Source organism: Nilaparvata lugens, chromosome 10 (genome assembly GCF_014356525.2).
Source record: "Nilaparvata lugens isolate BPH chromosome 10, ASM1435652v1, whole genome shotgun sequence".
Taxonomy (NCBI): Eukaryota; Metazoa; Arthropoda; class Insecta; order Hemiptera; family Delphacidae; genus Nilaparvata; species Nilaparvata lugens.
The window spans coordinates 10,321,431-10,345,786 of NC_052513.1; the positions used below are offsets into that span (position 1 = coordinate 10,321,431).

General features: G+C 34.1%; 1 protein-coding gene across 2 annotated transcripts in view; it reads right to left on the reverse strand.

Annotated features, from left to right (window-relative positions):
* The window catches only part of LOC120353263 (heparan sulfate glucosamine 3-O-sulfotransferase 1), a 196,216-nt gene that overhangs the window by 108,637 nt on the left and 63,223 nt on the right, over positions 1-24,356 (reverse strand). Inside the window, exon 3 of one of the 2 annotated variants that reach the window (XM_039436265.1) lies at positions 22,182-22,213. The exons of the other annotated variant lie outside the window; for it this stretch is intronic. The gene's annotated coding sequence lies outside the window, so the exon portion shown is untranslated. The remainder of the gene's footprint in view (positions 1-22,181; positions 22,214-24,356) is intronic. 2 annotated transcript variants of the gene reach the window in all.

Genomic DNA, 24,356 nt, shown 5'->3' on the forward strand with positions numbered 1-24,356 from the left:
CGTCCAAGAATGAGATCAGCAGGCTCGCTTCGCTCGCCTGCATTTTTTTCATTTTTATCATATTATAATAGGACAATCCAGTCGGGGGTCCAGACTAAACGTCTGGCTAAACAGATATGGCGAGCGAAGCGAGCCTGACGGCTAGTAATATAATATTCCCAGGATTGAAGTAGCAGTGCCCAATCAATTTTTCCGCGATAAATTCATTTAAATCTTCAACTTGGTGCCAACCTAACAAAATCAACTCAACTTAATGCCAACCTGACAAAATTATTGATTTAGTTGCCAGTTAACAACTGTTTCGAAGAGGTACTCTATCTAGATTATAGTTCTATAGTAACATATGATATGGAAATTCCAATTCTAATTAAGAGATTGGGAGAAGAAGAATATACATGCTAAAAGACGAACTTTAAACCCTTGAAAACAACCTTTAGAGTTGAAATATTGCCAAAAGATTTCTTAGTGCGCCTCTAAAGGGCCAACTGAACATACCTACCAAATTTGAACATTTTTGGTCCGGTAGATTTTTATTTATGCCAGTGAGTGAGTGAGTGAGTGAGTGAGTGAGTGAGTGAGTGCCATTTCGCTTTTATATATAGATCATTGGAAAGTGTTTCATGACAAAATAAAAAAAAACAAAGTCTTTGGCTGGAGAAAAATGCAAACTCGACAAATATATATTTGAACTACCTAAGTATGTAAAATAACATTCCCGAAATTTTTCAATATTATTGGGTATTCCATTGTGCAATAATTATTCTTTTTTGTAAATATGTGTACAATATTTTTGTCAATAAAGTACTGAAATACTCACAATGACAGGTCAAAATTCGATCATTCATATCATGATGACAATGAAATGAAATTGGACTTAGGCTAGTTACACACACATCGATTTTTGGTCGTACGATATTTTGTCGTCACTATGAATTCTATGAGATTAAACGGAACTTGGCAAACATCATATGTTTGAAATCATCTGTTCAATCTAATAGAATTTATAAGGACGGTAAAATATCGCACGACCAAAAATCGATGTTTATGTAACTAGCCTTATTGTCTCAAGCATGATTAGCGATACTCATGAAGTTTTCAAATACATCATTAGGAATGGCTCGTTGGAGAACATGATCAATTCTCTTGCAAAATTGTAGAATTTATCAATATTTAATACATTGCAATCAAGTCTAAGAAGACCAATGAGCAATTTTTTTCCAAAATGATAAAGATATAAATTAATAATATAAGTAGTTCTCACCAGTACTACTACTTATAAAAAATCGTATGAGGAATTTTCAATCGATATTTTTGAGAGTATTCGTAACAATATCATTCTCCATGAAGCGATAAGATGGAAAAATGATACTGAAATCAAAACATGGATTTCTATTTGCATTATTGAATGAGTTTGCCAATTGATGCAACCCACGCATTCGAATCTAGGTGCACAAATAATACAAGTCTACCCACATACTCCGGATGAGTGGTGTACTACCTTGCTAGAATCCACGTTACCGTTATAATCCAACCTGATTCCACTTTGCTCGGCTATAAAAAGGCTGCTCTCAAAGAGTCGACTACGTCCTCAATACTATTATCCACCAGCGGAACTCATACCGTAAGAGGGAAACGTTTGATGTACTTTGAGGTGGAGAATGTAGGTCATGTAAATTACTGCAGCCTCTCTCTTTAAAGGGAAATATATAATAAGGCCGGAAAATGGAAGGGTTTAGCTCGTTCAAGCTTCCCACATACACAAGCACACCCAACCCTACACACATAACAAGTTATTCCACTACACACATTAGTTCTACACTTTATTTATTTTTCTCGTAAAATCAAATAGTATCTCCATTTATTTCTAGACATGAAATGGAATGGTTTCTATCCATTCCTAGTGGTAGAATTGGATAGTCTCTATATTTATTCCCAGTCATTGAAATGAATAGTCTCTCAACACATCTTAATAGAATAGTTTCTTAATCCATTATTTTAAGTCATCAAACCATGAGTTTCTCTGTTATATCTACAGTTTTGCCAACTTCTATTTATATTTATGGGACTCTAATAGCTCAGTAGAATTGTCATAATTTGGAACCTTAAGAAAATATTGAAGATTGAGGAAAAAGGCCTTGTTGATGGTGCTAGTTGAACGAACAAGACGAGACTATGGGACCTGTACTAGCATATTATGTAGTTTTTGTAAACGTTTTCTGATAAACTTCATTTCATAATCAAATTTCGTAGCAACAAACTAGTACTATAGCTTCAAATCAAATAAATAACGAGCAGTTGTTATTAAAAACATGCTTTTCCATCCTTATGTGCTCTTATAAAAAATATGAATATATTAATCAGTTTCAAGTGCTACAAGTAGAATACATGATCGTTGAACACTATTTTAATCAGATTATGATATTTGAGGGTAGATAGAGGTGGAATGAGAATGATCCAATCAAAATAGTGTCAAGGGATTTGAAAGCTAAAAAATATCACAGAAAAGTTCTATAATCTCTATACTTATAAAAGGCTAAGCCCCGACAGACTGAAATCACACCACAGCCCAAACTACTGAGCCTAAAAACTTGAAATTTTGCACGATTGTTTATGGTAGCCTGAAAACATCCACTAAGAAAGGATTTTCAGAAATTTGCCCCCCTGAGGGAGCTAGGGACCCCCCAAAATTTTGTACTTTTTAACCGCTCATTGCAGAGCAAAGTCATGAGGAACTTTTTTGTTCAGCTACGAAAAAAAATTAGATCTATGCAGAGAAATTTCGATCAGGAGCACAGGGGGGTCCAGGAGAGGGCATTTTTCGAAAAATTTGATGTAAAATCACACTACAGCTCAAACTAATTGTCCTACAGACTTGAAACTTTGCACAAATATTCTTCAAACATGCTAGACGCGCACTAAGAACGGATTTTGAGATATATTGCCTCAAAGGGTTTCAAAGGATGAAAAAGGATCCTATTAAGTAAGGTTATGAACATCGTTAGGTGAGTGCCATATGGAAATGAAATAATTTATTCATTGACATGTGATATTCTAACATTTATGTTGTAATCATTGGAAATAACAAAATAATATGATAGAAATTCAAAAAAGAACATCTGTTCTGTTATTGCTTTCTACCTGATTCCACTCAACCTCAATAATATTGTTCTGATAATTGATAAATATGTTTAATATTATTATCAATATAATGAAAGTATTGTTTTGATAATCAATTTTTTTTTCACAAACTCTGTATAATAATATGGCGAATGTGAAACAGCTGCATCAAAGAAATTATGTCAACAACATATGTTTAGGAAAACCATAGCTTTGAACTTCATTTTCCTGATGCAATGTATAGACCCAATGTATGGATTATTAATTTTTAGCTAGAACAGTTTTTTGAGACTGCTAAATAAACGTCTACAGTTTTATCAATGCTGTATCGGCAATACAAAAACGCATGCAGTTAATATGTCTTTAAATAAAGGTGTTGACATTCACATGAATTAATCATTCTCTACCATTTTATTTTATTACAATTTCAAAATTATTCGAGCCATGATAGAATTATTGACTCACTGTAGAGTCAGTCAAAAATTTTAATATTGAAATGAGGGGTATTTTGGCAAGCTGAACAAAAAATAAGATCCTATGCACCTTTTCGATATTTCCTCAAATGAAAAATGAGTTTTGTGGGTTGTCAAAACTCCCCCTGAAAGGGAAACTATTCAACTTATCCCATCGTTTAGTAAATTAACAATGATTTCTGCGTTGAATAACATGTTTCTTGCCAACAAGAATCGAACTCTCTAAATGGAGGTAGAATGATAAGGTTGACAACTTTCAGTTCTGTTGTTTTAACATTTTTTTTTAAATCACTTTCAAAAAGTTCATGTAGTACCTACTATTGTGTTCGAGAAACTTCTGGGGCTATCATAGTTTCACAACTATTCTGTTCCGCACTCCTATCTCTTGCAGTCATTAACCATATCTATAATAAAATGAAGAGTTGGATTATACATGTACGGGATAGGAAAATTATGTTTGACGCATTATCACGTCTGAACTACTGGACTAATCAACTTGAAATTTTGCATATAGGCTAGATTCTTAATTAACCAAGGATGGTTATAGGCCTATTTTCAATTCTTCAAAATTTCATTACGTCAAGTTTTCAGATTATCAATTTTGAAAATAGATCCTTGCGAAGCACGGGTTCCTGCTAGTAATACTTCATACAATTAATAATTCAAGAGGTAGTTTCAGCTGATCCATAGATAACTGCAGCTAATAATGTCCAGTTGTATGTCAAGTACCACTTGACATAATAATAACATTATCAAAGGGATGAGATAACTATGCTCACTGTTGGAGTATTATCACATTGCAGTACGGCTAAACGACAGATAACTAGCTGAATATGACAGAATCACATCAGGGAATCCGATAAAGAGAACTATGCAATTGCGTCTCCCATATGCATACACGTGCATATTGCACATGCATTCAGCTGCATCTCCCTATGCAAGTACCTGGTCTCAGATGTGATGAAGTCGAGACCACGTGAGGACAAGATGATTTTGGATCACCTATGATGGGTGAATTTTGATGTAATTGAATGTAAGAATAATTTGAATCGATATAACTCATAACTGACACTACAAACTTAATCATCGATTAATAAGACTTATTGTCAACGTGACCGTGATGATTGAGTAAGCTGAGGGAAAGACAAGAATGGAGAACATGAATTGGAGAGTTTGAGAGTGAGAGAGTGGACTGGTTTTGTGAAGGAAGTGGTGACGTGAAAAGATGCGTGGTAAAAGGAGTATTGTGGATGAAGAACTAGAAATAAATCAACAAGAATGAAAGTCTGAAAGAAAGTCTGTTGGTTAAGTATACATACTATTGGGTTAATGACCCATAAGAACCGGTGAACTGGTATGTTTATTGTATCAGTAAGGCATCAAAGGAACACCTCGTTGATACGACCTTATGGAAGAAAGGAAATCTATCATCCCATGTGTGATAATCAATTGACCTTCATCTTTGGCCACATATGAACAGACACATCGTAATATGTTGCCCGTGAGACTCTTAGCAAAATCATCTTTCAGACTCAAAATTGTTGGTTTTCTATTGGAGATATGATACAAATCAATATTATTTCAAAAAAGCCTTGGTCATCAAGATAATTTAAACAAATCTACAAATCTGAGTTTGATTGGAGAAGATAACAAATTATTTCTGAGCTTGGAATTAATTTACATTTGTTGATAACTACTTTCGTTAAAGTCGAAAGGAAGAGCAAACCTTCAACGTTTCAAATTGTGTGGAATTCTTAATAGTTTGAAAATTAAATTCGTATAGGTGATGTCTAGAAAAAAGAGTTTCCTTACTCGAGTACTACTCCGATATTAATATCCACAAATAGAGATTAACAGGATGAATTATTTCGAGATGGGATTTTAATCAGAGTTCACGACCTATATGTTTCTCTTCGTTATTCTCTAAACGTACCACAATACCAATAAAGCTTTTTGTTACTCTAAAAGTATCACAATGACAAACAATTTTTATAGTCATTTCGGATTTTGTATCATATTGACAATCAATATTTTTCTTCGTGCTACCCAGTGAGTATAGAATGTAATATAATTACAAAGTTTAACATGATACTGAATGAAATATAACAGAGACATTGGTACTACCATGAAAATCAACATAAAAGACCTATTCTCCTCAATTATTATTGGAGAACAAAGTGCAAACAGTTCAATAAAACGTTGTATGAAAACAATATTCATTTACTGATTGATCATTAAAGTAATGAATGTGAATTGATATTGCATTGCCGTATCATGTGTTGCTTGGAAACAGAGAACAGAGCAAAGAGCAAAGAGTGTTTGATTTGATTGATTGATTGATTGAGTACTTTATTTATGTAGATTACAATATATACTGGCTTATACACTTATAAACAATAGCTTACAATACAGCAAAATTATAGATGAATTTACATAATATAGACTAAGAAAATAATTATTGAACTGTATATGATATGAAAAAGCAGTTTGTAATATAATAACTCTAGATAATAATCATATTGTTATGCATCTACATAAATTGGCGGAGCTTTGGACATATCAATGTCCATTCTTCGGAAAGAATATTAAAAATATCCTCCCCACTAACTCTCTACCAAAAGTGTGGGAGAGAAAGAGAGAGAGAGATAGAAACTCACATTATTATTTGGTATTGCTGTACAAAAATTCCGAAGAGTATCATGGGTATAGTTTACACTTCATTGAATACAATATCAGAGTATATAGTATCATTTAGTATCAGAGTACTTAATCATACTTATTTTATAAATAATTATATTAAAATTCATATGCGAAGCTATTTTCCATGAAGCAAAATGTTCACCAAAATTGTTTGGAAAGTGAACAACGATATCCAGTTTTGTCCTCTCTTCACCTACACATTACTAAAATCCGACTCAATCAAACCAGCTCGATCAAAGGGCTCACAACAGTTTATAGATGAACAGATAGTAGAACAATGAGAATGTGAGACAATTGAAGAACAAGAATAGGAGAGTGTTTGTAGGGAGGAGAGATCAATTCAGTGTGTAGGGAGAGAAACTGCCAATCTGCACTCTCAGTGTATCAAGTGTGTATCAAGCAATTCCCTGATCGATGTTCAGGGACTGACTGGTGTGGGAGAGGGGAGCGATTCTTAACGACAATGCTAGTGCTTGTACTATTGCGTACAACCTGCAGTTGGGTAACAGTGCATTACAGTAGCTCTAGATACCTATCGAAACCGTTGGTGTCGTAAGTCGTATAACTATTACTACTTCATCGAACACATCGAGTTTTATTAAGTCTGCGCATTGGGTCTTCTGTTGTACAAGCACTTATTGTTTACGGAGGATTTGGAATACGACTGCTTTTATATTCAACGGATAGAATACCTCAACTCGAATAATAAAAGCTGTTAAAACTAAGAAAAATGATAAAACTATGAAAAAATTAGATTCTTTTCCCATGTGAAATCATGGTGACACTGTAGGAAGAGGTCTGAACATGCTGTCATATTTATGCTTGTTGAAAGTTTGTTTACTTGCTGTTGGACGAAGCTGATGAACGAAAATAATATGTTTTCCTACAGTTACGTTGAAAAGTGGCCATTGCTGCACTGATTACAGAACGCAAAGAATCACTTTTCCGCTCTAGTGCGAGAAAAATTTTTCTGCACTCCAGATTTGCAACATGGCAACGCAAAATACTTAGTAGGTTATATGGAGCAACAGTGCAGCAAAATGAAAATGAAGTTGATAACAGTGACTGCTGTGGCTGCTATAGTGAGCAGACGTGCAACGAAGCACAACGCGCTAATTATTATTCATTATATATTATAACCAACGACAACGAGGACTTTAGAATTTTAGGATTAAGGTTTTTATCAATAATAAAATTACACAGAAAAACATTTGATAGATTTCAGGCAATTTTACCCATAATTACCCACTTTTCATATTCAATGGTAACTGTAGGAAAAACTTAATGTGAAATACGTGCGCAAAGTTCCTCTGCTGCACTCAAGAAACCATTCCGCCCTCGCCTACGGCTCGGGTGTAAACGTTTCTTTCGGTGCAGCAAACTGACACTTTGCGCACTAGTTGCACAAATAACTATATTAGTATAAAGGATATAAAATAATTATATGGTGTAGTATATTTTGATATAACGATATATTATGGAATAGACATATTGAGTGTCGTTCCAAAATGAAAATTTGGTGTCATGACTTCTATCTATAGACCTTGTAGGTCGATAGAAACAACAAAAAAGGATTCTAATAATGTACTTCAACAGAAAACTAGAGATTCAAACAGCTCATAATTATTATTTTTTTTATTTGGTTTTACAATGGAAATATACACAAATCAAATAATGATCAGATAAGGGTCAACCGGTTCAGGACATAAGTGTCCTTCTCTCAAATTTTGATTTTAGTAGTACTTAAGGATAGGGTCTGTTTTACACTTTGATCTCTCATTTTTAATCTTCATTTCTATCTTCTATTGGATCATCATGTCAAGATAAGAATATGAAGATAACTTCCAATACCAAATTATTGAATTGATCGAATAACAGTATGACATAGTGTGTATGGAGGAAAGAGTTGGATCAAGAGTGCTGACAGGAAAAACCCGGCTTATTATCACGTATGAATATGCATCAGAGTGTGCGATATGCTCTAATTCGGATAAGAGCAGGCATGAAAAATGTCTTGCCGGGAGCTCAGCCAGCTCATGCATAACAAATAAGATTTCTCAGTAATAATTTTCGAGAATTCATTGTCACGTTCATTCGCCGTTCACAGACGCTGAACTTTATTGCGAAATCGGTTTAGGTGGCTTTCCATTTTCACGACGCGTTTTCTCGGCGCGCTGTGAAAAATCTTGGAAATATGCTGGTGAAAAGTTTTGCGAAAGTTGAGCGTCCCGGCATTAGGCTTAACCACCCTGCCGAACAAAAACAGGCAGCGACGCCTGACGGTGACGCATATATATGTATAGTATCACTGCTGCCCACCTACTTATATATAGAGATGGTTGGAAGTGGTAAGCGTATTTTGGTGAGTAAGTATTCGAATTTCGATCTGGCTTATTCGGGAGCTGTGAGCTGCTCACTGGTGGAGAAAAAAGTATCAGGAGTCTTGAAAAACAGGATAGAAATTGAACTTTCTTGTCCCTTCCTTTGAAATTTTGATAAGAATAAACATAATAATCGGATGAAATGATGAATAAAAAATGATGATTTTGAATAAGTGCGTATAATCTGTAACGCGAGTGGCGTTAATTGGCTGATGGCTATTGTCTACTTCGGCGTAGTCTGTTCTGTTGAGAGAAATAAGTTACACAGCTCATGAATAGTTATTTGTGCAACTAGTGCGCAAAGTGTCAGTTTGCTGCACCGAAAGAAACGTTTACGCCCGAGCCGTAGGCGAGGGCGGAATGGTTTCTTGAGTGCAGCAGAGGAACTTTGCGCACGTATTTCACATTAAGTTTTTCCTACAGTTACCATTGAATATGAAAAGTGGGTAATTATGGGTAAAATTGCCTGAAATCCATCAAATGTTTTTCTGTGTAATTTTATTATTGATAAAAACCTTAATCCTAAAATCCTAAAGTCCTCGTTGTCCTTGGTTATAATATATAATGAATAATAATTAGCGCGTTGTGCTTCGTTGCACGTCTGCTCACTATAGCAGCCACAGCAGTCACTGTTACCAACTTCATTTTGATTTTGCTGCACTGTTGCTCCATATAACCTACTAAGTATTTTGCGTTCCATGTTGCAAATCTGGAGTGCAGAAAAATTTTTCCCGCACTAGAGCGGAAAAGTGATTCTTTGCGTTCTGTAATCAGTGCAGCAATGGCCACTTTTCAACGTAACTGTAGGAAAAATAAATTAGTTGCCATTCATTGTATATTGTCCAATTGAGAATCTCGCCCAAATTGATCTATGCAATCTGATGGAACTTCTCTGAAGCACCAGTCACAAGTATTACTTTGAGGAGATTAGTTTCAAATTGATAGCTAAAGAACAAAGGAAATTTTTATTGTAATTGATTGTAGGCTTTAAAGCCTCTTTACACAAGCACTGAACAAATACAAAACAAAACTTTTCAAAAAGTTGAGAATTGAACCCATGAATAATTACAACTTTCAGTGTTAGTTCAAATAGAATATATAAAATGTAGTTGGATGATAGTTTAATGTGATAGAATGTCGTGATGTGTTGATGAATAGATGTAAGGTGCACTGAGCTATTGCCACAAAGTTTGGCCTTCTGAAACATTCAAATCAAGTTGACTAGTACAATAGCCAATTTTGAAAAGGAGTCGGGGCCCAACGCTCAAGTGGCAGCTCATATATCCAATGGGGCTTTCTCTTTCATCTGCAGCTTTCTTTGTGGTGTCCTTGAACCCGGGGCGGACGCCGAACAATGAGCGCTTCATTGTTCAAAAGGTCGCCCAACGCACACGTTCATGTGTCAACCTTTCAATCTGCAGTCCGCCCGCCTCAAGTTTTGGCGCCATGCATTTCCCGCCGAAAACTTGCCACCAACTTGGGCCAGGCGACTCCAACTTCTTATTGAATAGAATATAAATTCGTGTGCATTCAGCAGCGCGACAACAAAAGCGCGGCAGAATGGGACAATTTCGCAAGAAAAACTGTTCGAAACCGGATTTTTCATCTTGATTTTACAGGGAAAGTTATGGTCGGAAAAGGTCTCCTGCAAAGGAGTTACTTTCGTGTCAGTCTGGTGACCTTGACGTCTTTTCTCTCGTTTTCTGTTTCTATATTCCCACACTATTTCATCCATCATGCACTTGAAGAGTTGAAATATTCTTATTCGAGATAATAGTTGATTATTCATGCAATTCTGTTTTAATGGAAATATGATTGAGATATTTCTAATACTTGAATAATCCCGGGTTATTAGTGATTCCTGTACACTTATTATAAGATTAGTATGCTTCCAAGATCTGTTCCTGATTCGATGTCTCCATTCGATCAACATTTATGTGTATTTTGAACAACACATGAGCAAAAATATCTTCTATTTTCATTGCTAGGGTGGATATTTTTGGAACGAATGTATGTACATTTTATTTATCATCATTGAAAAAAGTATTATACAAGATTAATCACATGCAAGTTTATAATTGAGGAAAAAATGTTCAATACCACTAGTGATCATGATACGTCATCACATATTAGCATCTTCATGATTTTCAATGACATGGTTATCAATTGATATGGATTACTTTTGAGATCTGAGACTTGCATATCAGTTCGAAAATGATCATTATTTGCTGTGGAGAACTTCACAACAGAAGAATCAGAACTTGAAGTATAATCCAAATCAATTTCACATGGGAATTTCAAATAATTCATAATCCATTTCATATAATCCAAACCAATTCAGAAATACGAGGGAGCATAGGAAGAAGCATTCGTATATCATCCGCTCATATTGAATCCTGTAAGAGTCTACTCATTAATGGAGGGTTGAAGCAACAGGAGAAATCCATTTCGAGAGAATAGTCCTCTAATAAAGTGTTATGACGTCGGGGGAAATTCTAGCTCTGTACTAATTAGTTCCGACGTCAGCATATATTTTGCCTTTATTATCGGCCTAATAGGCCCTCACCAGTTTCATTTAATAGTGTGTTCTAGCTGTTGAGAGCTTTTCTGGACATTCCTATCACTTGAATTATACAGAGATTCTATATGAATTTTATTCTAGCTTTACTTATTTCAAGCTCATTTTTCGAAAAAGTTACAGAATCAATTCTGGATCATTCAATGAATAAATTAAAATTTTCTGTACATTTTTCAGATGTAATACTTATTTAATACGCTATTAAGGATGTGAGTTCATTTTTCAATCCAATGCCGATGATTTATGCTAATCTAATGTCATAAAATGAAAATAAATAGACTACTTATGAAAGAAAATGCACTATCATAGAGTATCATGGTTATCATGGTACCATAGAGTATCATATCTTATAAGTATCGATACTCTCAGACACTGTCATAGATTACGTTTATTAGAATATTTTAAATATTGATTATAATAATTCATTCAGCAGATTAGTTTTATATTGATTTAGTTTTGTATTCATCTCTACTGCACTGAAGAGTTGAGAAATCCAATCATCATTCATCATCACTTATTTTTATCATACATAATTATCTGCCCCTCCCCGAAAAATCATTATAATCTTCACAATAAGGATTCATGCATTCACCTTCCGGCCTACGATGATAAGTTCCAGGCATTCATATATTGCAATAACAAGCCACATGAGAACAATATTGTTATTTTTTATAAAATATTTATTCCACCAGAATACAAGATACGTAAGACAAATGTAAATTATAAGAAATCTAAATGTTTTGACACATCCAGCAAAGTCAGACTTGTGCGCTAGCTGTAAATTCGTAAAGAGTACAAAGTAAAAAATATTGAAACGATAAGAAAATACCTTGATTGGTTTTCAAAATAAACTTCCAATATTAATTATTTTTGTAGAGTTTTAATTTTAGTAGCTCTTGGATGGTTCTCTATGAGATTAATAAAATTATTTGAAATAAATATAAAAATATTTTGGACTCAAAATTGAACAAAAATAATGAGGTGCAAACATAACCTATTTTTGGACAATTTCTATCTAAATTTAGGGAAGGAACAGTTTCGGGCTTCAAGCCTGTTGTTCCTTACCCAATCATTCATAGTTGAGAATTATATTGTATCTATCAATGTATAAATAAATAAATATTCAGATGGGATGCCAAGATTTATCACCGGATGTATTTCAAAGCCATTTATATTTTCACCATTTCAATCCAGTTATTCGCAGACCATGATGAATGGCGTTTTCACAATTTGCTGTTGCTATTGTGGCGAGAAATTGCCGGTTCTTTGTAATCCACTTTATAAATGTTCTAGTAGAATGTACCTGAAAGTTCAGTGCTCTTCAACTGAACGTTGTACATTATCGAGCCAATAATGAAGTTGAGATTTGTTGCAGTGAGCTTCACCATTGTATACTTCAACTTTCACCTAATAAATGTTGGGGCGAAAGTTGTTGACAGACTTGGAACAAAAGCAGCCACTTCTCGAACTTTTGCAACGAGTTTTGCTTGTCTGATCTCTTGGACTTTGTTTGGTGGAGAAACGCTATCCAGTGACATGCAATTAAAGGGGGAAAGGCATGAAGGAGCTCCATCACTCTCAGTCTGCCACGAAATGAGGAAAGAAAATTGCCATCTTCTACCCGCGAAATACTCTTTATTCGCGTCAAAACTGAATGCTTGTCGGATGAATGTACGAGAGACAACTTATTATTGTAAGAAGATATTGTGAAGGCTTGTTATTGCAGGGTATGAATGCATGGAACTTATCATCGTAGGCCTGAAGGTGAATGCATGAATCCTCATTGTGAAGAGTAGGCATATGGAAACGTATTATTCTGGAAGTAGATGTATGAGAAGTTATTACAACAAGCATGCAATTATGTTGTCAATGTCGTTATTTGGTTTATTTGAAAAACGCATGGGAAGATATGGGGATGGTGGAGGCATTTCTGCTACTTTTAGAAGAATAATTTAAAAAGATTCTTCCAAAGTTTATTGGAAGAGTGAACTGGGCTTGAGGATCAATATCCGATTACAATTCTATTGACAAATCCTCTCTCAAGAATACTTCAAATGTGAATGGAGTTTTGATGTAATTCCATCACATATATTTAAGAGAATTGTTATGCCTTACCCCGTTCAAATGATATTGATATTATTGGCTTTAATCAATCTGAATATTAAATGCGTGAGTCGATGGGGATCTTTGAAGTGTAAAAGATGTGGGACTGATGGAATAGTGGAAATGTGAGATGATGAAGAATGACAAAGTGGGAGAGAAAACATGGAATGAAAAGAGCCAGGGAAGGGAAATTCTTCCTTTTCCAGAGGAAAAAGTTATGGAGTAGCGGATGAAAACTAAAAAGAGTTAGAATGCAAGAGAGAAGTAGAGTGTGTGTGTTAAACATTAGTTCAAGCCTGAAAATGATGTTGAAAAGGTTAGAACACTGTACATCAGTTTGGAATGTTATTTCTCCATGGTGTTAATTACATCCCTTCTCAACGGTGGAGCGACACAAAAACGACGAAATCTATAAAAAACAAAAATGATCAAACGGACTTTGTCAGCCGTAAAGGTGGCCCGTAAAACCCGACGAGTCGTCTAAGATTTTATTATTGGCGAACAGCGTAAAACGAAGAAGGACTAAGCATAAAAGATGGAATAACTTTTTACGTCTATTTACGCTCACGCACTGAACATTATCCTAGCGTTGGATGGAAAAGCAGCAGGGAAAGAGACCTGCCTGCTATCAACTGACAAGACGGATCGGCTCAGTAATGTTTCTGTCGGAGAATTTCCGAGAAAATTGGGTTCAGCCGGAGACGTCAGGTGTAAAGCGAGTCTCTTGATTTTATGAGTCAATAACTCCAAGTATTCGGTCATCAACAGATTGGTTTTGGGGGGCACGTTTCAGAAAATATCCTCATTCGCATAAAATTTATCATAATTTCATATAACTCCTAGGAATGGATCTCCAAATGTTAGAATAAAAGTACTGTATTGGAAAAGACATTCCTTCTTCTATAATTCAGTCCTCTCATCTTCCCTCAAAAGCTTAGCTTTACTATTAACAGTTCATGGGAGGGAAATCATCAAATAATTTCGGGGAATGGTCATTACTTTCAATATATATTTTTATGGACCTAACCTACATAAAATTTGGACGATTAGAGAAAAATTAAGAGATAGCCTGTTTTATCTTTTCCAACTATTGTATTGTTTTCTCTATCCAAGAAATGAATAATGTAATAATATTCACCAAATTTTGTACAAACACCACAATTTCATTTCATCATAACTGCATCTTATCATCATATTATTAACTGATCAGTTCACTTTCTACTCTAATGAAAAAAAAACTGAAATGTAAAAACTGATAAAATATCAGTAATTATTCGGAGTAAAAATAAGTATGTCTGGCCCATACTTCCTTCATCAACCTTATTCTCTCTTTCTCCCATTAATTTTAAAACTAAAAAGAATTTGAGTGTCATTGAAAATGAGACTCATTCAATCACGTCTATTCTTAGTACATCTAGTGTCTCGCCAATGAATAAGTTAGTTGTTATTGATCATAGTATTTTTATCACTTTTCAATAATAAAAAGTGATATTATTTTCTTCAAACTGCCAACGATCTGAGTCTTACTATACACGTGAAGCGAATAGGTGGTACTCAATTAGGATATTGCATAGATATTAAAGAAATCATACAACAGAAGAAATTAAACACCCGAAAAGAGTTGATAGAAAACTATCACAAATAGAAATCGATTATTACATCATCAATCAAAAATGAGTTCATACTCAATGTCACTTTATCATCGTGATCCTCCTGAGCGATGATATTGATACTCTAAGTTTTATGTTACGAATTGTCGATCAATAAGACTTGAATGAATATTATACTTGAAACTTGACATAATAGAATGTTGAGAAGGAATTAGTGTATTGGTTTAATTTTGTGGTTTGTCTATTCATAATGTTTCTGTTAGTTTAACTGAGAAACTTTTTTCAGGGCCATATTCATGAACGATTTCAGGAATGTACGCTTAGGTTTCTTAGCACCAATGAAAATGAGAATTCCCATCAAAGGAAGCAACTGGATTGAAATAGATTTGATGAAGAACGATGATTCTGTAGCTTGTTAAAAGATTCTGCATTTCGCCTAAAAGCAAGATCGAATAGAAAATAGTAATCGTGTCTAGAAAATAAATACCTTGAATGATTTCTTATTTATCTCTACAGAGTGGAATAAAAATGAAGGCTCCTTGTAATTGAAGAAGAAATCCTTGTATAAAACTTTGATAGAGTAATGTGATCTGTTCGCTAAATCAAAATTTCTTTCCTAACTCGCTTTATTTCCACATCCATCTTTTATAAGTAACATCCTAATTAACAAAATTGAATAGTTTTAAATTACCTCTCCTTATTCTAACTTTATCAATTTAATTCCAATGTGTAATAAAACACCCAACAATTCGAACAGTCAGAGTCACCGTCATCAATTTACCAAACGAAGTACTTGTTGTCTATAAGTGCTCGGACTTTGTATAGAAGGCAAAGGCAGGGTATCTGATGTCAATTGTAACGAGATAGCGTTGTATAGGAGAGAATCGACAGCATTGTAGAGTTCTAAAGAAAGGCTCAATTGCACCTACAAAACATTGTTGCTCTCTTGTAACAATAAAACCCCTATATTGTTTTATTTTTCAAAGCTGGAACAAAAGTGAACATCATTGAGAGACAACCTGCAGAGAGAGAGAGAGAGATAGACTGGGACCGACAGACAATTGGAAGTCTGAGTAAACTGTTGTAAGATGCTGTGTTTCTTTCATGTTCTTTCTAATTAAGGTTGAGAGCTGTGATGAAAGTTGCTCTGCTCCACAAAGAGCTCGATTTCTCAGTCTTTGTTTCACTCTTTGCAATTTTCAATCCCATTTAGCCGTTCCTCTCCACTCTCTAATCAATTCCTAACTCAGTTTACGTTACGTTTCCAACTAGTGAGACAGCCTGAGGAATCTCGATGAGTTAGTTGGTGCGCTGCTATTTGACGCCCCTACATCTCACCCAGATAATTCGAGCTCTCGTGGCAAGTGCACTGACGAGTTGTGGAGTGAATTGACAGAAAAAACCTCGATAATATGATACATTTCATACAATTTTTTTCACTATTAAAGCACTCAATTACATTCATCAGAGAAGAAAGTTAGGATACGAATCACAAGTTCAAATACAGCTTTTATGGATAATTTATTGTACAAAGTGGGTCATTAATTGGACAAATTTGTAAACGAAATTCATAATAATAATTATTGTAAGTTTCATATAATTGATCTTATTCTTCAGGAAGACTTGTCATCCAATCATTTAAAAGAATGATTGGATCGGAAATTCCATTGAAAGAAATAAGAATCCATTCGAGAATAGAGATGTAAATTATTTTACTTGAAAACTATATCTGTGCTATTTTTTCAAAAAGTTTTATCATTGTGTATTGGGAAACGATAGTAAAGTGAATAAGTGAAAAGTAAATAAGATGTCAAGGAAGAATTGTCTTGACGAAGTGCAATTAAAAATCTTGAAAAAGCACAATATAGTGGGAACTTTGAACATGAAAGATTGGAATGAAATCTGTGGATCTGAGAAAATGAAATTTTACTTGATTTGAAATTCTCTCATCGAAGTCGTTCATAAATTCAGAATAGATGAGTATAAGCAGCCCTGTAAAAAAAGGAGTCAAGAAAATTTCATATCAGTAGAATTGGGAAGTTCTCTTTGATGACTAGATAGTGATGATATCTGATCACCGATCAGAAGGTCCCGAGTTCAATATTTTCTCCCATTAGCATTGATTGAACTTTTTTTATTGATCCAACAGCTATACGGGAAAATTATTTTTCAATAATTAAGAAGTAACAAGCAATTTAATTAATAATAAGACCACATTGAAATTCCTTCAGCTCAATGAATTTCCTGGCAACAATCCCTGGTGAGATTCCAAAAACTTGTGAACCTAACATACAAATTTCTGAAGTTTTTCTCTATCTCGTTATTTGCGCTCTCTCCCCTGCTTAAACACAGTGCAAACTCAACTGAAACTTAATTAAGGCTCCATTGAACTTGTTGTTGCATTATGTGACACTATCGCACTAGACTTCAATTTAAAGCGTATTCTGCCGATAAACAAAAGCGGGATTATACGTTACGGGAAAACGACATACAAAAGGTGACGACTAATTGGCTTAGTGGCCGCTTTATCGCGGTTGCCAGCTTACAACGGAGGCCATTGATTCACCCAGGGACAACCAACCAACCAACAACCACCAAATACTCAATATCTCTTTCATGAATAGACAATTTCTCCTAGCTTGTTTCCAGCCAGCTTCCTTGTTTTCCTCAGAGAGATTCTCTTGGAGTTTGGTTTGAACACATTCAGCCTATAAACATTCTCGGAATAAATACTGTGATAATATTCATGTTAAAGTGGTATGTTCTATACACCATATTGTTTATCTGAGATAGCAAAAACTAGTGTCCCAGGTTGTTTTAATTAATACGTGATTTTGGAAATATCAAGTCCTTCTGATTCATCAAGGATAGCTACCACAATAATCATCCCCAAAACAATACAGAAATTTATAATGTTACAGCGAACAAAAAGTTGTAGTTCATCTTTGTTTTGTTTAACGAGATTGTTATAGAAAATTGTGTATAAAAATAACGGTATTGTTACAATTCGAATTTTTTTATTAAAGTGTTTTTATGTTTCAAATCAGTTTTGAAATAATATGCAAACTGAGAATGTGGTTCTGATTCCACTGATGCAGTTTGCGTTTCTTCTATAAGAATATCTTTGAATTTCAATGTTCGTCTCACCTGGGAAAAACATCTAATCCTTGATTCAAATATTGGAAAACAAGTGTTTTCTATCAAAATTCGGTATGAAGAAGGTCTCTGTTTCAGTGACACACTCTTCTTCATTGAATTTTCTCCTCTTTTTTTAATTTTTGATTGGATGAAGCATCATCATCCAAGGAGACTTTCGATTATTCTTCTTTCCATCTTTCGGGTAATGTTGTGAATTACTTCATTAGAAACAAATATTTTATTCAATGTTTATTTCCTTTACGAAATGCATGTCAATAATCACTTTTGAACAAATTAAAATATGACATAGCAGTCTGATATTTTTAAATAAAAGCTATTAGCTTCTACTCACATTTGTCGCTTTCAGACAAATACCCTCAACACTGGTTGACATTCGGACACTTCCGTTGTAGAATTCATATTAAGTAAGCAGCGTGGGTTGTAGGAATGGCGGGATTATTTGAATGGTTGGCGACGGGGGTGCAGCCAAAAAAATATTTTTTTTGAATATGGTTCTCAGCAAATATCTAAGAAAGTGTCTATAATTTTAGCCGAAAGTCCATAATCAATCATTTCAAGCCAAAATCGACCTAGATACCTAGGAATAATCATCGCATCTCAAAATTATCACGAGACTTGATGCATTATGAAATTCTATGCATTGCTTCGTATGGGAAGCCCATAACTCACTTGGGTCACAAAAATATTAATCACATTAGATGAATTGATTGGCACTGAAAGCCAACGAGTACCCCATTATTAAATTCCAGTTTGAAAAAATGCCTCATAAGCCTTGATAAACGGCAACTGCTATGTCAAACGATCGCCTCAAAATAAACGACCAGAAATTCATTCTCTGGGTTGGCCTTATGAGGGAAGTGTGGAAGTATCTTGGTGCGGCCGAAATGCTGTTGAATTTTTCACTAGCTGTAACGGCGCGTTGCACTTTCGAAAAGATTGTTGACATTCTTCTCTTCCGCACACACATTCTCAATGTCTCCCCTCTCATTCTACTACCTTCTCTACCACTATTTCCCCCTTTTCCGATCCTTCTCATCACCAAAAACGGTCTTTTTCACACCCTCACTTTCTTTCAGACTTTCTTTGTAGAAAGGGACTAATATTATGTCAACGTCCTGGGGTCCCACCATTTTTGTGACCTCATTTTACCGAATTCTATCACACATTTTTCGACAACATCCTTCCCCTCAGTCACCCCTATCTGGATACATGATACTGATACTCTCCAATAATTTTCAACTATTTAGCTTCTCAGCATATCAAGAGTTGAAAGTAAACATTGACATTCTTCCGAAATTTGGATCGGAACTGTCAAAGTTGGAATAGAATCTAATAGGATATTTTTAAAGCCTCAATAGAACATCACAATTTGACATATAGGCCAGTCAACACAATACAATACAGCACAAAAAACAAGGTTTATTCAAAAATAAACAGCAACAGTACATTGGGCTCAAATTTATCTTCAAAATATACTATAATATGTTATTGTTTATTTATATCAAAATCCCTTAAATATAATTTCTCGTCCATATTTCTTTCACCGAGTAAAAAGGATTATTTACTAGGAGTATTTCGAATACATTTCTGAACCTTCAGTGATTAAGTTGCTTTATTTCACTGGGAAGGCTATTCACAATTCTGATTGTGTCACCTTGATCTGTTTTATGGATTTTGCTTCTTGTTATGTGAGAAGAAATAAATTCTATCCATCCAGCAGAAGTCATTTATTAATGCCACTTATTAAATGACTTCTGCTGAATGTATTCATATAATATTATATATTTATCTCTTTCCTGTATAGGGCTACTTGTAATATAAATATAAAGAAAATAATTAAAAATCTCAGTACCCTTTTTTAAAAATATTTTATCACGACATGTTTCGGTCTAATATTATATATTTTTGCACAACTTTTTTTGTGTGAATTTATGAAAAGAGACCTCATACTGCTGTCACAGAAAGTAATCTGTCCATAAGAAAGAATTCTCTGGCAATTGAATAGATGAAGGGTAATATTATTCTCAAAACTGTGTTTGAACATTCTATTGATAAACAGAGAGACAAAAATATATTCATGAAAAAACTGGGTAGAGAAAGATAGATTGAACGATGAAGAATTTGAAAAGACATGAGAAATTGTGTGAGCTAGAAAGTGGAGAAAGCAATATGAGATGTCAATAATCTGCCACTCCCGAATTCAGAAAAATGTTTTTCTAATATTGCAGCTCTCAAAGTCGAAGTTTCAAAGCAACATTCCTGTCGAAAAAATGCTAGAGTTAAAGAGAAACGTACATTGTTGCCATCTGTTTGAGGATTTAATTCATTATACTTTGAATAACTTTGATGCCACCTAGAGGTGTGAGTGACTACCTTTGATGTTTTCAAGCTTTCAGTACCAGCTACTTCTTGGTGTCAATTCCCCTGTTTTCGTTTTTCAATGTAGCTTTCATCTTCTGGCTATTTCCAATTAGTGTCAAAATGCTGGAGCTTGTACAATGCACCACATTGTTCAACAATATCTACCAACTTGACATGAGAAATACTGTTTGTGTGCCATGTATTGAAGTGAAAGTGAATTTCAACGTCTCTCTTTTATTAAAGATTTTCATGTCACATCACTTTTAGAAAAGTTTCAGAACTATATGAAATTTGATATTGCGCTGTAACATATTTGTCACGATTTTGATCATCATTTGTGTGTTGAGAGACTGAAGGGAAACTTTTACTCTCTGAGCTGAGGATGATAATTCACCTGATGGAAAAAGTATTAAACAGTCTCCCGATTCAGAAATAAATCTGCCATACACCTCACCAATATGAATATGAAACTTGACATTGGCATCGCATTAATATGACGTGTCTACAATCTGATAAAATGACTTTTTCAGTTTAATGTTCAGAATTTGGTTGGTAGAGTATAAGCTACTCCAACATGTTATACCATGGTACATTTTTAAATTGATAAAGAAATGTAAGTAGTGAATCCAATTATGACGTTAATCATTAAAGGATATTAGACAGTGGGTTCCGATTCCATCCGATGAGTTTAATTTAGACCTGTGCTATAAAAGAGACTTTAATTATAGAAGAGGAAAACTGGTTTCTTCTAGTCCTTTCAGTGGAGGGAAAAGCAGTGCTCCAATATTCTGTTTTATGGAGTAAACTACTTTTGGAGTAAACATTTTTGAAATATCAGAAATTAGTTGCAGCCTTTACATAACTTCTAAGAATGCAGACTAAAATAATTTCTCCCACAACTATTGATGGAACAATTTATTACAAAATATAGAAAATTACTTTTCTTGGAACTAAAAGCCTGGAATGGTGGATATTCTTGGAATATTCCAAATAAAGGAAGAAGTCTGAGTGGATAGTCTCACAACATTCTCAAAATTCTGGGGAAATGTTACATCTTTAATGATTCTCTAGTTTAATGAAGCCTCGTTTTCCATGGAATATTCATAACAACTATGTCTTATGGAAATGTTGAACCTTGATAACTCTATGTTTTCATAAAGTGAATCATTTATGCTGAAATTCCAAGTGTTGTGGCTAGGAGGAGATGAAACTGTTCGATGTCTGAGAGTCGAGACACAAACATAAGATATGATAATCTGAGAATTATCATAGTTACTTATCATAATGTAGTATTCCTGATTATATTATAAGGAATATTCCTTTACGAATTTTAGCAGCTTTATTTAAAGTATAATACACTCACTCGTCGTTATATTAAGGAAAGGATATCATCATATCTTCTAGATACAATATATTATTATATCAACACATTCAAATTCATTCATCTCATCGTACACATCGTTGAATAATCCGATTTATTTGATGATTAATAATTTGATTAATTGATTATTATCGTTAAATTTCACCGCACTAGAATCTGAGACAGCAAACGATCTTCATGATCGTAAGAAAACTTATTCAATCTAGTCGATTATAATGGATAATCAATCTTTGACATCATTAAACGATTTTTAAAAACGATATTCCAATGCTATCTCAGTTCTGTCATTATTTATATATCAATTTTGGGGGAACTCACCATTATTCTGAATCCACTAGACAAGTGACCAACTGAAAACGACAAAATATTCATGTTAATGAGTTATACAGCTATTTTTTATATCAATTTTTGGTACACATGTATCAGTTTGTCATTCAATCAGCTATTTTCTCTATAATAATCACACATTCTTACCTTTTATTATATCATATTAGTATCATTTAAATGATTCTAAGTTTACAGTTGATACTGAAAGTTGAAACAAATTTTGAAAGATGCAATACATGAACGTTCGCCGATATTTTTCAAATAATTAAAATACATTACTTGAATTGATGCACTAATTCTTCAACAACAACAATATTTCCTGTAAATATATGAATATGAACTATTTTTTGGGAATACCGTACCAATCATTGATCGTTAGGATGATATTCATCATGATAATATTTTCCTGGAACTCAATTTAGTAGCTGCAGATGAATTTTAGACAGATGGGATCAAGTTTACACAATTACAACTTCAAAACAGTACAATACTCCATTGAGATGGTAGGCCGCAGCAAAGCTCGAGAGATTCACGAGGATGATGGAAGCATTATTTCTGGGCCTACAATCTATTCAGTATGACGAACTTGCAAGACGCAACACATTCTAAGGATTGGATAGCTTTCTGATCCTGTTTTGGAAGACAAGACGCCTCACTGCACAGTTACAAGTAGATGAATACCGACTGTGTGTGTTTTAGAGGGAATGTAGTGGTTTGAGTAACTATACAATCAGAGTTCGCCTGATTTACTGTATTCAGAACTTGCTCAAGACGTCTAGCAAATCCTTCGGTGTGCCGAGCCATCTCCTAAATTACTTCGGCGGTGAATGTATTTCCTTAATGCGATGTCTGATATGATTGAAAGTTGTATACGGCGAGCAAAGATTCTGTAGAGAACTTCTTACTCTTGGGATTAGTGATGTCTGTAGTGTTTACCATATCGGAAAATATTTCTTCATCATATCTGATTTCACAATCTATAGGATAGTAATCAAAGTTTGTGAATATAATTATTCATTTATTAAATTAGCAGAAACAATACAATTATCGGAAAAGAAAAAACAGGCTATTGCCCAAAACTTCCTCTATTTCCTAATTTAGTTGAAAAGGGAGAAGTCAAACCATCATATAACTTATAGGAACATCACAGCTGGTCTGAATATTCTCAAATATGAACAATTGCTCACAGTATTGAAGGTCATATTATGAAGGTAAAAAATTAATATTGATATTATGAAACTATGACTATCCAAATACAAGAAATCTTGACTTTCATCATCAGCTTAGAATTGAGAAAAAAGCATCAAGAAAAGTGACAGATAATAGTGGGAGGGGTAACAATAAAACACACTGTAGATATGTAGTCTAATGTGAAATTTGGGTTTTTACGACTCAAATTGCATACTGTCCATTATTCTCTAAACGGCAGCAAAAAATTCTATTACAGATCGTGATCAAATTACTAGAAAATCCAGTCTGAGATAATATTATGACAATATTCATATAGTTCACATAATTACTGTGCTCCTGAACCGTGACTCAAAAATATGATTTGAATTCAAACTTGATATTCTGAGAGTAACACTATTTTGAGAGGACGCGACCTCAGCAAATTCATTTTCTGTTCATTTGTACATTTCGAATATTCCTGTTCATTATCACATTTGTAGTCGAATTGAAATAATCTTTTCCTAGAGATATCTTGAAAAGTGGCCATTCCTGCACTGATTACAGAACGCAAAGAATCACTTTTCCGCTCTAGTGCGCAAAGTATTACTTTGCGTACTCCAGATTTGCAACATGGCAACACAAAATAGTTGGTGGGTTATATGGAGGATTAGTGCACGAAAACAAAAATTAAGTTGGTAACAATGACTGTGGTTAGATTTAGATAAGAATCATTTCAATGGCTACCCTACATTTATGATAAAATCCCAATCTAGAAATCCAAAACAAGAATAATGTTCATCTAAATCATAATTAAATAATCATCATTCACAAATTCTCATCATTTAATAATAAATAATAGTTTTTTTCTATTGATAATTATTATTTCAACTGCAAGCAATGAGAAAAGTGGCAAATATACATTTTAAAATTAGAATTTTGAGGTTAAATGATTACCGTTCGATATCCATATAAAAATATAAGAATATTACAATAAAA